Source organism: Mus pahari, chromosome 10 (genome assembly GCF_900095145.1).
Source record: "Mus pahari chromosome 10, PAHARI_EIJ_v1.1, whole genome shotgun sequence".
Classification (NCBI taxonomy): Eukaryota; Metazoa; Chordata; class Mammalia; order Rodentia; family Muridae; genus Mus; species Mus pahari.
Window position 1 is genome coordinate 46,397,442 of NC_034599.1, and position 17,082 is coordinate 46,414,523.

At 42.6% G+C, this 17,082-nt stretch overlaps 1 protein-coding gene across 1 annotated transcript in view; it reads right to left on the minus strand.

The window, feature by feature from the left end:
- C10H11orf53 (chromosome 10 C11orf53 homolog) overlaps window positions 1–15,492 on the minus strand; it is a 29,335-nt gene extending 13,843 nt beyond the window's left edge. The window contains exon 1 of the mRNA XM_021205874.2: window positions 15,388–15,492. The gene's annotated coding sequence lies outside the window, so the exon portion shown is untranslated. The remainder of the gene's footprint in view (window positions 1–15,387) is intronic.
- Between the last annotated feature and the right edge of the window lie 1,590 nt (window positions 15,493–17,082).

Below are 17,082 nucleotides of genomic sequence, written 5' to 3' on the forward strand. Positions count from 1 at the left end.
CCCCGCAAGGAGCTGAAGGCAACCTGCTCCTTAGCAGCAGGCATTTCCTTTTGTTGCTTCCATACAAATGTATCCCCGTTGTGCTCTAGGACTGCAGTAATTCCAGAAACACAAAGACATGGGTTTTGTAGTCAGTATAGAGATCCACAGGGACAATAGCTATACAAGTGTGGGGGTAATTAGAGCAGAATTTAGAATAAGAGTTGAGGCCAATGGAACCAGCGCTTCTTGAAGCTACATCTGGTAAGGCATTATGAATATATCATTCACTTTTAGTGACAACTTTTATAGGTGTGTTTGTGTTCTCTTCAAACTGTGACTGTGTGCTAAGTGTTCTCACCAAATGCTTACCATCTTTCAGATGATATTATAAGCTATCCTCTGGTCTATAGATCGACACAGCCTGGATTCTCATCTAGATCTGTTTCATCACAACTTGGTGTAGATAGAGGAGATGAGAGTTGGGGTGACTTGAGAGAATGGGACTTGATATGCCATCATACAGATGGCACCCGAATCTAGTTTGAAAAGATGAAAGGAAATCATCAAGCATGTAGGAGGAGGACATACCACTGAGGAGAAAACCAAGGCTGGCGATGTTTGCAGCAGTGTGAGTGAGGGCTGGGAATGCAAACAGGAAGTGCAAAGACAGGGAAAGACTGCAGGAGCTGGAGGGAGGGAGACACAGGAGCTCAACAAAGGGCTGTTGGGCTGTGCTAAGGGCTTGGACTTTGTCCACCAGTGGGCAATAAGTCTTCAGAGTCTCTGTGGTGTAGCCATGGTGAAAGTGCTATGCTAGAACCCGGTCTCTGAAGGTGAAGCTATGGGTCTGGAGTTGTTGGCAGAACGAGTGGCAGCTGCTGGAGTCCAGTGAAGATCTGATGCTGAGGGTCTGGCAGAGTGTCAGGAAGCTAGCAGGTGACACCTCTGTCTGCGTCTGTTTATCATCCTTCTAGTAGCTGTACGAGGATAGCTGATTCATGCCTCTAGGTGCCAAGAGCTGTTCTGGCCACCTGTCCTGGCCATATATAGTTCCCAGGGCCTTTTCTCTTTTGCTCACCATTGACTATTTTCACACTGACACTGGTGAATGGAGAGACTACCATATCTCCCCATCCCACACTACAAAATGGAAAGGCCCATACATTCTTCCATGATCTAATTTAATGGTGCACTGTGCAGGTCTGACCCTACGGTCAGTAATAATGTTTAATTGAGGAAGGAATGGTGAAGCAGCCTTATGAATACTTACTTTATATTTACGAAACCTCACTCCGTGTGGGGCAGCTTCACCCTTGGTAACCTAGGCAACTGTAGGGACTGCATCATTGAATATGTAGAAGGAATGATTGATTAAAGCTTTCAAAAGCACAGAGGAGGAGTGAAGAGCAAAAGCCATGTTCAAATTCTGAGGGAAAGGAGCTTATTATGGAAACACCGATTTCCTTTGTAGTCACCAGTGTGGCTATATGGGATACATTTTGATGTCAGTTAACCTGTTGTATCAACTTAGGTTCTAACCAGCTGTTGCAACAAACATCTGTAAGAATGTGTGTGAGACCGAACTTAGGGGTGCAGTGTGGAAAGACTTCCACAGGTATCTACTGTATAGTCTTTACACTTTCTACTGTGTATTCTCTTTGGCAATTACACAATGGGCTGCCTTTGTAATTAAGGCAACTTTATTCATATTAAATCAAAATTACTATTAATATTAAAATGGATGTCATCTTTATATCTTTATGGTTAATTTCTCATTTGATTAAAAAATATGATTCCAAATGTCTTCAATTTCTAAGCCATGAGCTATTTTATGTCCCTTGGAAAGCTCACACGATGACAGAATTCCAACTTTTTGACAGTTTCTTAAAATTTTTATTTTAACAGCTCCGCTGCTTGGCATAAAATTATGTCCAGGCTGTGTCTATGAGAAAGTGATTGCTATTGCCTAAGTTACAAAATGAAACATATTTTTATACTCCTGGCTCTTGGCGTGCCTTTGAAATGCTGCTTGTATTTATGCAGCTAGGTTAGAGCAAGGGGAGCCACTGGGAAGTCTTTTGGCCAGCCAAGAGATTGCAGAACTGCAGCCCCACCAGATGGACCAGCCAGGGTTGTTTTGCTGTAAAACCTGATTATTTTTGCAAGCTGCATGAAAGAATTCTCCACCAGGAAGGATTTTAAATTTCATGACATTTAAAAAGAAAATTCCACAGAACCAATAGAACAGCTGAGAAAATAAGTTCCCTATGAAAGGCTTGCTCTTATTATTATTTAAAATTTTTCTGCAATTGTGCAGGAGCAGGTGGCTGGGTGGGGACCACGGAAAACTCTGGAAGTGTGGTTCAGTTCTCCAAACAGGGCACGACAGTGGGCTAATTAAAGTCAGACAATAGGCGGGTCTGGAAAGCCTTTGAAAATAAAGCATCCATTCAAATGAAGAGCAACCGTAGAATGTGTGTCCCTAAATTCAAAAACGGCATTTTGCGTTTACCAGGCATCCAGTGCTCCGAAAATGTTGTTTTGTTTTTTTGGGAGGGGGGCAGGCTGGAGAAATGGCTCAGTGGTTAAGAGCACCGACTGCTCTTCCAGAGGTACTGAGTTCAATTCCCAGCAACCACATGGTGGCTCACAACCATGATGGGGCCCAATGCACTCTTCTGGCATGTGTCTGAAGACAGCTACAGTGTACTCATATAAATAAAAATAAAAAATCTTTTTAAAAGAAAATGTTTATTGTTATTATTATTGTTATTATTATTATATTATTATTATTATTTCTGGGCTCATGAAGGGACTTCCTTAGTGATGCTGAGGAGCAACCTTTCAAATACCATGCCTCGAGAACAAGGAAAAGGTATGGGGAAGATACTCTTCCATTAGATGTGGATTCCCTCTATTAAGAATTTGAAAACTGCTGGGCCTGGTGGCGCACGCCTTTAATCCCAGCACTCAGGAGGCAGAGGCAGGTGGATTTCTGAGTTCGAGGCCAGCCTGGTCTACTGAGAGAGTTCAAGGACAGCCAGGGCTATACAGAGAAACCCTGTGTCGAAAAACCAAAAAAACAAAAACAAAAACAACCCCCCCCCCAAACAAAAACAAAACAAAAAAAGTCTTGAAAACTAATGGGGAATAGAAAAAAATAGTAAGGCAAAATGAAGTAAATGTATTAAAAATTCAAGTTTTCTCAATAGCTTTAATAACCAAACAACCATGAGGTGTTTCTCAAAATATAAGAAAAAAACCACAGGGGAAAAATAAAAATATAAGAAAACATAAAACTCCCAACAGTAGCAAACTATTAAATACACAGTAGCCATGTGGTGACAGTTCATTGTGCCTTAGGCAAACAAAGTAATCTTACTGAAGCCAAAACTATTATAGGATTGGTTCCAACTATGAGAGTCGCAGAGGTGAACAATAAGTTTAATGGTTAATTTTAGGAAATCCACACCACTCATGGGCATGTCAAAGCATGTCACTGACTTTTTTTTTTTTTTTTTTTTTTTTGCACTCATGTCTTCAGAGCTTGGGGAACTTTGTCTGAAACTTTACAACCCCCCATTTCAAATGGCATTTTTACATTGCTATATTCTTAGATCTTAGATGGTAGCTGTGAATTTATGTGATCAACTCCACACTTCTAAAACGTGGGTAATCAGCATCTGAGTTTCACTTTGCACGGCTTCCTCCAGCCGCCACTGCTAGTCAGTATAATCACTAAAGTGCGACCAGAGTTAGACTGCAAAGCTTAGAAGCTGTGTGTGTGTGTGTGTGTGTGTGTGTGTGTGTGTGTGTGTGTGTGTATTTTGATTAAAGTTAGAGTTCCATATTAGAAAAGGATTCCATTTGTCTTTTGCTATAGGATCTCAGGGAATGAGAGCATTGGTGGTCTTTATCCTCCAGTCTCTTCCCATATATCAATGAGAAAGTACCATGTAAGGATGCTGTCTTCTTCTTTCTCTAGTTCTGTATTTGCTAACACTGCCTTTCAGGCATGGCCAATAGTGGCTGTCACACTCTTCAGGATCCAATGTGATTACACACACAAGATCTACATAAGACCCAAACAGATCTCCCAACATCCTAGACTGTGGAGGGAGGAGTTCACAGGGGTCCCATCTCTTCTCTGAAGACACCTTTATGAATCTATACAATTAATAGTTGGTAGGTGAGAAGACAAAACATTTTCTTTATAGTCTAACCATTGAAAAGGTGCTCATGTGCCTACAGGCCACCCCTTGCCTATATGCCTGTAAGAAACACTAATGAGACTCACTGAGTCATTCAAAAAGGAAAAGACATGAAAGAAGGAAGACTAATTGGGAAGAGGAGGGAAATAAGTAGGAGGGGAAGGGAGCCAAGAGAAGAAAATAGGGTGGATATGATCAAAATATATACATGTATTAAAAATGTCACAATGAAACCTAGGTTCAATTAATTTATATATGTTACTCAAACATCAAAATACAAAGAATGCTCTTTCATGTGTGCAACCTTGGGAGTAAGCTCACAGCAAGGGATGGGTCTCTAGGGACAGCATGTTCAGTAATCTCCCCTCAAGTGAGACTTGGTCCTGGGAATGAAGTTCACGTTTCTTTGTCTGCTTGAGAAAGTAGGGGCCACATTAACCCCTCAGATCAGAGTGGAAGCCACAAGAGGCTGAAGGGAGTAAGCACATAGAAGAGAAAATTCGAGAGAGGAGTGGCTTGTGTGAGCCCCAGGGATTCTGAAGAAAAGGGACGCCTATGGATTTTTAAGAGTATGGAAGGGAAGCTTCTTCAGTGTCTCTGTGTGTGAGGTGAGAGGATTCTGGATCAGGCTGTCTCGTACACCGGGTGGGATTGTGGAGAGACCCGTGTGATCTGGTGGTCTAGTGGGGAGAGGGATGACAGGCGAGTGTGGACTGTGCATTAGCAGCAGATTTGGAAATTGAACTAGAGAAAACTGTTAAAAGAAATGAGAACCTTTGGGGAGTCTAGTCTTTTTTTTAAAAAAAAGTATGTTGGAATCACAGGAAAGGAGAGTCTTGGTCTTGGAGGGGTGTTCCCTGGATAGTCTACTTATCTGTTGCAATGGTAAGTATGGAGGTCACATGTGGAGGGTGGGGGGGGTGAACAAGACATAACTGGAACCCATCATTTTATACATGGAGTCTGAAGCGTGGTATAAAGATCTGAAAATTAGTGGTGATTCCAAGCCTTGTCCCACCTTGTTATGAATATATACATTTAAGAAGGCAGTATAAGGCAGAGGCAGGAGGATTTCTGAGTTCGAGGCCAGCCTGGTCTACAAAGTAAGTTCCAGGACAGCCAGGGCTATACAGAGAAACCCTGTCTTGAAAAACCAAAAAAAAAAAAAAAAAAAAAAAAAAAAAGAAGGCAGTATAGTCCATATAGTTGAGGATGTAGCTCAATTGGTTGAATTCTAGTCTAGCTTAAACAAAAAAACAAAAACAAAAAAACCCCTCTCCTAGGTTTGATGCTAGAACTACAAAAACGAGGCGTGAATGGGGTCCACACCTGTAATCACAGAACTCTGGAGGTGGAGGCAGGAATAGCAGAACTTCAGTCATCTTCAGCTACATAGTGAATTTGAGACTAGCTTGAGGCCACATGAGACCCAGTCTTAAAAGTAGATGCACAGTGACAACACATCAATCAGATGAAAGAAAACCTCTAGAGTCCCATAAATCTGGGTCCAAATGTAAGCTCTGTAGCTTTCTACCTGATTCTTCACTCTCCCACCCGACTTCCTTTGGAGGCTGCTGAGCTCTTGTTGATAAGTGAATATATCTTAAAATACAGAAATGGGGATATTTGCTAAGCCTCTATTTCAGAGCTCAGCAGTAAATAACAGCTATTATGATTAGTGTTTGAGACAGGGTCTCATGTAGCTTTTAGTTCATGATGTAGCTGAAGACAACCTTGAACTCCTGACCCTCCTGCCTCTATCTCTCCAGTGCTGGGATAAACAGATATGTGCCAACTGTTATTATTATTATTATTATTATTATTATGAGAAAGGACAAACTCAATACAATTATACCACCCATGCCAGTCCTTGTCCAGATATTAAACTTAGTGTCAAACTTAGGTCATGTGATTATTTTTGTGCTTTATGTGATTTTTCTGTTTAGAGCTTGGTGTGTGTGTGTGTGTGTGTGTGTGTGTGTGTGTGTGTGTTTATGGTGGGGCGTGGGTGGAACATGTTTTGAGGTCTGAGGAAATCCGTTGAGTTAGGAGGAAAAACAACTCTGCCCATCAGGGAAAGGAGGGTACCTTGCGCTGTGGAGAACTCTGATCCCCTCCCCTGTGCACCTCTCCCAAGACCCTCTCACCCTGAGGAACAGTAGCTTCAGGAAGTCCTGTCAGGTCAGGAAGCCGCTAGCACACCCTGGTTTTTATCCTCTCCCCCGCCCCCCGCTGTCTGAAGCCAGGTTTTTCATAAAATAGAGAGTTTATGATGAATAAGTCAAATCCTTATTTGAGAGTAGCTAAGGTTTGGGCTTTTTAATATTGCAGAGTGAAGCAGTTGAGATATCTCAGCCATAGCTGTTAGATTAGACGTTCAACTGTCTTGACCCACAGGAGGGAAGAGGGTGACGGACACTGGCGCAGTGTCCAATTAAGCTCGCTGCTTCTAAGACAAGGAGTGACCTGAGCTGCCCATAGATAGCTGGAGATGAGGTGATATGCGTAATAGGATGCTATTCAGCTACAAAAAGGAGGAAAGCTGTAATTGTGGCGTCCCGGATGGAAGTGGCACCATTATGTTAAACAAAACAGGCTAGGAAGGCAAGTTCTCCTTGTTCTCCATGACATCTTCAGCCTCTACAAAGTCATCTCCTAGAGTGGGTACCAGAAGCTGGGGAGGGCCAGCGGAGGTGTGTGTGGCGAGAAGGAAGGAGAGAGCATGACTAGCAGACAGAAGAGTGCATCTGAGTAGAAGAGGCAGACTGAAGTCTCCTTGCGCATCAGAATCAAGCTCTGGCTGGTAACTGACCATGTAGCCATACAGCTAACAGAGGAAACGGCCAGGGCCGGAGGGGATGGCTATGCCAGGCACACTGTTGATTATATATTGCACATGTATATTGAATATCATATTACAAATATGTATAATTATTCAATTAAATCAATTAAAAATAATCCCAAGCAACAAAATAAACTCCGTTTCATGAAAAGACTCTCATGTCTGCCATTTTTCTGTTTTGTTCACTCAGAATAATTAGTTTTTTTTTTTCCCTAACTTACAAAGTTAGAGGTTTGACATGTTTCCATTCTATTAGAAATGGTAGTTTCGAGGGTAGAGGAGCTTGACTCCCCAACCTGCTCTCAGAACACCCCGTAATCTAGCATTCGTCCAGCTGAGGTTGGCACTTACTTCTCTGGTGCTTATCAAGTGTCAGCTGCCATAAATCCATAAAAGCCACTGCATGCCGAGCACGCAGGATGTGTCATGTGACACACCAGGTGTTCTGCAGACATCACCCGATTTCACTTGTGTTACTGTCTGTGGTGGGTATTGCTGTCCCCATGTCTATGGGACAAAGCCGAGACTCAGAAATCAGGACTATCTTCATGGATGGATTCCATCCTCTCTGTCTGATTCTTATGCTTGTACAGCAAGCTCTTTATCCCTGAGCCATCTCCCTAGCCCCTCTACTTCATTATTATTATTATTATTAATTTGAGATAGAGTCTCTTTACAAACTCGCTATCTAATGCGCTTCCACAATCTGCATGCTCTCTCCTCCCTCCCTGGCCCCAGCCCTGAGGTTATGAGCAGACACCACCACGCCCAGATTTTACTTGGGTGGATGGGATACAAATCAAAGTCCCCATGCATGCTCAGAAAGCACTTTACCCACTGAGCCATGGAGCTATCTCCCTAACTTCTGGAGATCTGTTTTAAATGCTAAATAATGAGATGAGAACATTTGAAAACTAATAACCAAAATAAAGAGGCTGAAGGAAAAGGATAAACTTTTTAAGGTTTCAGTCTTCAAAATGAAATCCTGAGCTGTAGTTCAAGGGTGGAAATATACAGAATTGGTCAAAAGGTCTAATGCTCGATATGGAGGGGGGCAGTTCATATAACTGTACTGCTGAGGACCTTTGCAATAGAAGTATATTGTAATAGCTCTTGTCACAGAAGAGTAACTGTATAGAATGATACATGTGTGTGTGTGTGTGTGTGTGCGCGCGCGCGCGCGCGCGTGCGCGCGCGTGCGTGTGCACGCGCATGTGCCTATGTGTGTATCCATCTGTGTATATATGTTACAATGTTTCACTATGGTAACCAATTCACTAGGTACATGTTATCTCATAGCATCATATTGTAAATCTCAAATACATAAAATATAATTTACTTTGAAATGAATACTGGGCTTGGGGAGATGGCTTAATTAGTAAAGTATTTATCCTGAAACCAGAAGGTCTTGAATCTAACCCTGCAGCCCTCATATAAAAACCTGGACACGGTGATGGGAGTTTGTGATCACCGGAGTTGGGGTAGTAAAGACTGACAGTTACTCACGACACCCTGCGCAGAGTCAGCTTTGCACAACTGGTGAGTTCTGGCCTAGTAAGAAACAGTCTCACAGAGCTCTTAAATCACATTTGAGGTTGCCCTGTAGCCTCTGTACACATATGTATGCACACATACATGCATACCTCCCACATGTGAACCCATACAAATATGTATAAGAAACCTGTGCACACACAGAGACAGACAAATACAAACAGAATTGGGTGTGAGAAGAGCAGAGTCTTAGGATATGGTTCAACTCTAATTGCTGACAAAGACATCAAGGCTGAGAAAGGAGAATGCAATTAACTTTACGGAGCTACAGAGAGGGCCTGGAAGAGACTCAGGCTACCTGGGGACAGAAGGGAAGTCTCAGGGCAGTCAAAGAAACCTTGGAGATAACAAAATATATGGTTTACTCGCTACGTATTTTCCCTCCTACTATTTCGCAGGAAATACAGATGCAAATCACAGACCGGGATGTCACAGGTTTATATTCTGTGGGAAGGGGAGTGTGCATATGATTGGCAGAGCAGAGCAACACCTGGGCAGGGAACTAAACAAACCTTCCATTGTGGACCTACTGCAAAGGTAGTCCCCAAACCGAGCCAGCCAGTGGACACCTGTCCTGTAGTTAGTGTTTCTCATACCCCTCTCATCAAAGATCAAACATTTTCAATGAGTCCAGGCCATAAAGATCACTCAATGGTACCCAGTTACCTGCTGTTCAGAGTTTCTTCCACGTGTGGCCCACTGCCAGGCTTTGCTCCTCTACTCACAACGTTTTCACCCGAAAAATGATTAGGACAAATCATTAACCGAGATACGGCCGTATCCCGAATGTCCCTGATAGAGATTTAAGCAGCGGATTGAAGTGGAAGGACTTAGGACTGGGTGGAAATAGAGCAGAGGTGTAATAACTAATATTTGAGAAGCAAACACTCACAGTGGGCGTGGAAGGGTCTCACCATATGAAAGTAACTTTTGTTTTACATTTATTTTTATGCATACTTCAAGGCAGCATAATCCAAATATTTCCTCCGTGGAAATAGTTCTTGGCATTTCCTTCAGTTAAAGGCTTTCAAAACTGGAGCCAGATATTTCTGTTTGTTTTTCCTTGTGTTTATGTAAAATATTAACCCAGACCTTCACATCTGCTTGGCTATTGTTACTGACTACAGGGTTTCCGTGGGTGTGCCCAGAAAGTTATCACCGTATCCACCAATCTGCGCGCGAGACTAGCCACCGGAGCCTGGTTCCAGACCCTGCATAGCCTCCCACGTAGGACGAGGTACTCCCCTACCCTCCCACACAATTGAAATTCCAAACAGCTTTTCTTTTCCCCCTCTTGCCAGCTGCTGTGCATTCAGTGACTCTAGATGAATCTTTATGATTGCATAAGGAAAACTTGATTAGTGAGCTAAATAGCCTGCGAATTGTTGACTGAATTTCAAAACAGAGCAGAAAAATCATGGCAATTAGGATTATTCTTTTCTTTTTTTATTCTGTAGATAAGATAACAGGGCTTATTGAATTTTGCGATGTGATTCTTAAAATGTTAAATGATTAGCTTTTATGAGTTCAATTGAAATAGTGTAGTTGCAAAAGAAAATTCATCAGTCAGAAATCTAATTATATAGTTTTAGTACCAGGTGTTGGCAAGTGGTATCTATCTATCTATCTATCTATCTATCTATCTATCTATCTATTATTTCTTTACCTTGGCAGAAGTCCAGGGAAAGAGTGAGGAATTACAGAAAACAAAACCAAACCTGAGAAAAAAATATAAAAAAAAAAATTCACAGTTTAAAAGTACATGGAGATGAACCATCTGCCAAGACACAGTATATGGGAGGTAAAATAATGGAAATGATTTGGTCAAAATCTTGCTTGTTCCAAGATTTTTAATTTTATGATAGTTTATAAAACTTTACTGAAAAAACAAAAAACAAGAACATGAAAGTTGTTCTTGAGGAAGTTGTTCTGTGAAGACAGAAAAGCTCAGCTTATTTCACTCTGGAGAGTGGTGAGAAGGAGCCAGCAGCTACCATGGGCATCTAAGAACTGCTTCTGGAAGCATATTGGTCGAGGGGACCTAAGTTTTCATAATACATGCACTAGTTTCCTAGGGCAGCTCTAACCTATCACTATTAAACAGTGTCGAGAACCATCTGAGTGTGCTCTCCTGGTTCTGAAAGCCAGACACCCCAAGCCTGCCTGGAAGCTGTCCCTGATATTGGGGCTCAACTAGGGATCTACCTTCTGTTTTTTTTCCAGCCTGTTCCCTGCTATGGCTTCAGTGGGGAATCTACCCTCTGCTTCTTCCGGCCTTTGCAGTTACTCGGGCTTCTGTCATGGTTGCTTCATTGCTCCAGCCTCGCTGAAAGGCTTGCTTTACCTTTTCCTCTGGTATCTTCTCTGTATTTCTCTTTCAAAGCTGTCCTTACATCTTGACTGCATTAAATGCCCAACCAGGTAAATTTCTCGAAAGCCGTTTAATCATGTATCAGCCAACAGGTCCCAGAGTATTGATGTGGGATCTTTGGGAGCATTAGTCATTGGCCTTTAGCCATATTGTCACTTGGAAATTTTGTGCCTCATGAGCAGTCTCCTTACTATCAGCCCACCTGAGAGTGGAGACCCACTATCTCCTTATGGATCAGCACGAAGGAAAGCAGGTGCTCTCGGCAGTGCTTTTGAGACGGAATCCGAGTCTGTGAGTGAGGGTCTGCAGGCAGCAGGATGCTCCGTGGTTTCTGCTCATTGAGTTGCCTTTACAGCAGGGATAGAAATAGGCCTGAAGAGTGAGTGCTGACTGATGGTAATATCTCTCTAGATAGATTTCTCAGTATTCCGAAGTAGTAAATGAATAGTAAAATCAATTCATAGAGATGCTGAAAGTCCAAAATAAGTTCACACTGGCTGTTATGCACTTATTCACTGAAGCTTAAACGTCATCAGAGTGAGAAAGCAGATTCTAGTACTGAGATGATACAATGAGAACATGCAGTTAAGGTCCCATGTATTACCCAGGATGGCCCTGCCAGTACCACAGATGGAGATGACTTAACATCACATGGAGTTAAGGTCCCATGTACCACTCAGGATGGCCCTGACAGTATCATGGATGGAAGCAATATTTTTCTGTTGCTAGTTTTTCTATCTAATACTTATTTTCTCTCATACATGCCCTCTTCCGTCTCTTCCTCCCCTCCCTCCCTCCTTCTCTCCCTCCCTTCCCCCTCCTCTGTTTTTCATGTATCAAAGGCTACTGTGCCTTAGTCCACTCTGAGATTTCTTTTGAAATACAGAATTAAGACTCAGAAGATCTACTTTAAAAAATAAAAGTTCTGTGTCTGTGTGAGTATATGCCATGTGCCTGAGACCAAGAGAGAGGGACAGGCGCCCTGGAGCTGGAGTTACAGGTGCCCCAGAGGACCTGGAGTTACAGGTGCCCCAGAGGACCTGGAGTTACAGGTGCCCCAGAGGAGCTGGAGTTACAGGTGCCCCAGAGCTGGAGTTACAGGTAGGTGTGAGCCACCTGCCTTTGGTGCTGGGAACCTGACTCAGGTCTTCCAATTTCTCCAGCATCCCTAATTCTCTGTCTTGTTTTCTAGCACATCTTTATCCTGTTTTCAACATGTTCATCTGTAAAATGTAAATGCAAATTTCAGATAATATGCCCATAAAATGAGATAACACACATGAAAAACCACCTCACTCTATCCTCACATAAATATTATAGCTATTTTCATATTGCATATGTATATGGTCTGGTCGTAAGCATTCCAGTTTAGTGTTTGGCTATATGAATGTGTATTTTTTTTAATGTGTATTCCTAACAGATGATTCTTTTTTCTTACCAGATTATTTGGTATTTAGCAGACTGTATATGTGCTCCACATATCTGGTTCCTATTTGTTGTTGTTGTTGTTTTGTTTTTTCAAGACAGGGTTTCTCTGTGTAGTCCTGGCTGTCCTGGAACTCACTTTGTAGACCAGGCTGGCCTTGAACTCAGAAATCCACCTGCCTCTGCCTCCGGAGTGCTGGGATTAAAGGCATGCCCCACCACACCCAGTTTGGTTCCTAGTTTCTCAGTAATTACTAGACCAACACCCATGGCTTAGTTAGATAAGAGATAAGAAGCTGAGTTGCTAGTGAGGTTAGGGAACTTGTTCCTTATGTAAACCACAATGTGGAAGAGAATTGTTATTCAAGGAGAAAGTGTTGAAAGGATCATTTCCTGACTCCACCTCCTCAAATGGGTCAAGGGGAAAATCTGTGTTCTTAGATGAAATTGAATCATGTGCTTTCAGTGGGTGTAGCTTTCAGATCTCATCAGAGATGTCTCTTTGTACAGTGGATAGTGGTTACCATAGAGATTAAAAGCTGGCCTAAGTGCAGAGAGTAAGTGGGTGTGGAGTGTTCAGACACAAACAGGACACGTATAAGGTGCCTTTTCCCCAAGGGCTCAGGGAGTATTGCAGTAGACAGGGTGGAGAGGCTGAGAGTCGCAGGTTAAGGGGGGACTATAGCAGGACCATATCCTTTGGGCATGGCAGGATGACTACACTCATAATGCACAGCGGTTGTGTTTGCCTGCACAGATCTGGACAAGCCAGACTCACATCCCAGCATGGAAGGGAGAGGGGTTCACAAGCCCTACATCTAACAGGGGAGCTGTGGACAGTACATGGCTTCGTGGGGAGGAAGAGTCGGGTTTCTTTAAGAGTGTGACCCTGATAGGTTGCCTGTGCTCCTGTGGTCATTGCCCTACACCAACTGAGGTGGCACAAATTGGACTCAATAGGTTATAGAAAAACAAAAAAAGAGAATGTAAAGTTGGGAAGTGGACAGTATATTTGGGAAGAGTTAGGGGTAAATATGACCAAAATATATTGTATGAAAGTCTCCTACATTTAGTAAAATATTGGTATTTAACTACTGTAACTGACTAGTTGTATTTATATTATTTTATTATATAATATAACATTATTATATAAGAAAATATTATATTATTTCATCTTTTAAAAAAGAAAAACTTAAAAAATAGAGAGAAAAAAGAAAAAATATGTCTTGGTATTTATAGGTCTTGGGCATGTAGCCCTTTAATTTTTAAAAACATATGTGAATTCACCAATTGGGTGTATTCTGCCTTGTTATCTTTCTATATTGCACACCTTTTTACAGAAGCCCAATGCTCTGTCTTATTTGTATGTATATATCTGTGATACCAAGAAGTGTGACCTCTGTCCTCAGTTACACCGTGCAGACACAAGGTCCATTCCCTTCGTGTGCCTACATGTGCCTCTTTTCTACCTAATTGCAAGTTTCCCTTGGTCATTCTGAAAATCAGGCGTCTGAAGTTGTGGCCGAGCATTCCTGCCGTTTGCACATTGCAGTTGTTCATTTTGAGGAGCTTCAGGAAGACCCCCACCACCACCCCCTCTGATTTCCCTCTCAGTCTGGTGATGATATTTAGAACACCCTCCCCCCCCTCCCCCAGATGCTTCCGAGCAGGCACTCAGAGAAATACCAAATCAGGATCAGGCGAGGAGCCCAGCTGTTCAGATTTCTCTGTGTACGCTAAGCTCTGATTGTCGGAGTAGAAGGGAAGAGGCTGTTTGATGAGAGGGGTAGCGGGATGTATGCTAAAAGGTGCTCTTGGATACAGAAGTTGATTCTGCAGCTGATCACTTATGTTCGGAGTTTGCCTTTGGAGCTGTGTTGAAGGTGGCAGCAAACGCGTCAGCAGGTATTCCAGGGGAAGTGCTTCCCTTGTGTGCCCAGCACTAGATGCTGGATGCTGCTGCTCTATTTATTCCTGGTCGCCTACATGTCCAGCATTCAGGCTATTGTATTAATAGAATACATGACATTAACTTTTCATATTAGTTCTAGTCACTTTTTGAGTCCCGAGTGTAACTTACTAGGCAGCGAGCAGAGCTACCAGTGCAGATGTGACTGACAGACACCAGTGGCACTCCAAACCTATTGGGGATTTATCATGAATCACATTCATCAGATGGAGAATATAAGCAAAAATATATGCAAAAGGGCAGCAACTCCTCAAGCTCTGAGTCTTTCTCTACCAGTGACTGGGGCATGCGGAAAAGTCCAGACACATCCTGTTTCTATTGTCTCTAACTGAAGTAGTCCGCAATTAGATCACAGAGCTCTGGAGACATTGCCAGTAACTAATGCACATGCCTTGAGGTGAGGGACAGTCAGACATTTTTATGTTATGAAGAACCCTGAAGCTCACTTTGGGTTCTCATTTCTTGTTGGGTTCAGAGACTTTCCTGGGGGCAGGGGTTGCATACACAGACGGTCCCTGGCAGGCCAAAGTCCCCTCTCTATGCGTGTTCTTTCTGTCACACCAAGCACCTTATTAAGGAGAAGGGCTAGCATTTGTGGACTGTTATTTGCATGACATGAGAATAAATACATTCTATCTCCAGGGTCATATGACCAATAGCAGATAAATAGAGAGACATATACTATTTCAAAAGTAAAACAAACAAACAAACAACAACAAAAACTACAGTAAAAATGGGATGAGCAGGACAATGGGGAGAGTATAGAGAATAAAAGTTCAAGTAAAAACCTTGATGCCAATAGACAAGTCCCCAGAGACTATCACGTGGGTGTCCTCAACAGGGAAAGATTGTCTATCTAGGGAGGGAATTTAAGAAAACAAAACAAAACCCAAAGTCTTTCTGGCATATGTTCTAGTAAAGGAAAGTCTCTTGAGAAGAATCAGAGCCAGGGGGTGAGACAGTGATGCGTAGGTAAAGGAGGAGAGGAGAGAGTTTGCTTTATCAGGGGCTTCAAATGGAGTTAATCAGGACTTACATTGAGTCTGGGGTTACTCGTCTGCCTGGACCGCTTCTCTGCCAGGAGATCTTTGACTGTGTGCTTCACTCTCACGCCCTGGTACACGCGTTTGCTGTAATCTCCTGGGACTTAAACAAATGGAAAAGTCACAATCAGGCATAGATGGACTCACCAGGCCAAAGGCTGAAGATCACGGAAAAGTCACAATCAGTATAGATAGGGTCACCAGGTCAAAGGCTGAAGAGCACGGTGGTCCTGGTCCTGTTTTCTCTCTAGAATGAGAGAGGATTTGAATTTGAAGTGGATTCAAAGTATTCCTAGTTCCTGCTGTTTGATGAAAATTCATCCAAACTCCATGGAGGTGGAAGAGACCCCCCCCCCAACCCCCTACACAGTAGCTCTTCACAGTGACCTCTCTGGTTTTCACCTCTGCTTTGTCAAGAATCACTCTGGGATTTACAATTTACACTTTGGTCACAAGATCAAGGATCAGATGAACTCAGGACCGCACAGGAAGAAGTTAAACATGAATGGCCCAGGTTACTGTGGGACTGTATTCCTACTCTGGAATATCAGTATGGGACGTGTGGCAGAGGGGCAAGTGGGTTGTTTGAAAAAAGCCATGTTTACTACACTGGATGCATTTTTGTCCTTGAAAATCTGGTGATTGGATGTGAGGAATGACTGCTAAAACCCAAATCAGTGTAGGCTGGGTTGATGGCTCAGTTAGTAAGCTGCTTGCTCTGCAAGCACATGACCTGAGTTTGGACAGTCAACACTATACAAGAAGCCAAGTGCATAGTCTGTGATTCCAGCAGTGGGGAAGCAGAGGCCGGAAGATCCTCTGGGCTCGCTGCTCTAGCTGAGTCAGCGAGCTCCAAGATCAGTGAGAGACCCTGCTTTAAAAAATAGCATGGAGAATGATGAAGATATCCCATGATGACCTCTGCCCTCCACCCACATATGCATGCATTCCCCCCCATCCCCCAACTCAAACACACATTCAAAAGAAAACCATACCAAGGGTAAATAATAGTTATTGGTTTAGTTAACATAGTTTCAAATACTTACTATGTGCAGTTGTTGAAGATACTAGAGGGCTAGTCAATTTGCATGCACTATTTACCAAGATCCATTTTGCAAAGGAACAAACTGAGCTGTTATTTGCCAGAGTCTCAACTAATAGCAACAAAGATGCAATTTTGACTCAGGTCAGTTTGTAGCTGTACAACCAGGGAAAATGTTTCACCCAGAAAAAAATAACAGATAGGTGAATTTATAGAGAAACATCTTCTCCAGGTTCTGAAGTTGGTTAGCATTGTCTTAAACAGTTGTGAGCTTTGTGACTCAAGAAGGTCAAGCAATTACTGGAGAATCTTCTGCTTGGACCACCCTGGTAGTGTTCAAGCACCGAATTAGTGGTTGAACTAGACACAGTTTAAAATATTTTTAAGCTTGAAATTGCTGTGGTAGGTTGAATGGCTATGATCCACTTTAACTGAAGTGCTGCTGGCTTATAAGCAAATACAGCTGGGACAGATTGAGTGTCTCTGCATATGACAGAGCATACCCATGTATACATATCTGATGTACATGGCCAGATTCTTCTAATCTGCTTGAATTTGTAAACAGTCTAGGGTATATCTGCCATACAAATCAAATTGTATCACACAAAGAATGGAGAGAGAGAGAGGGGAGAGGGGAGAGGGGAGA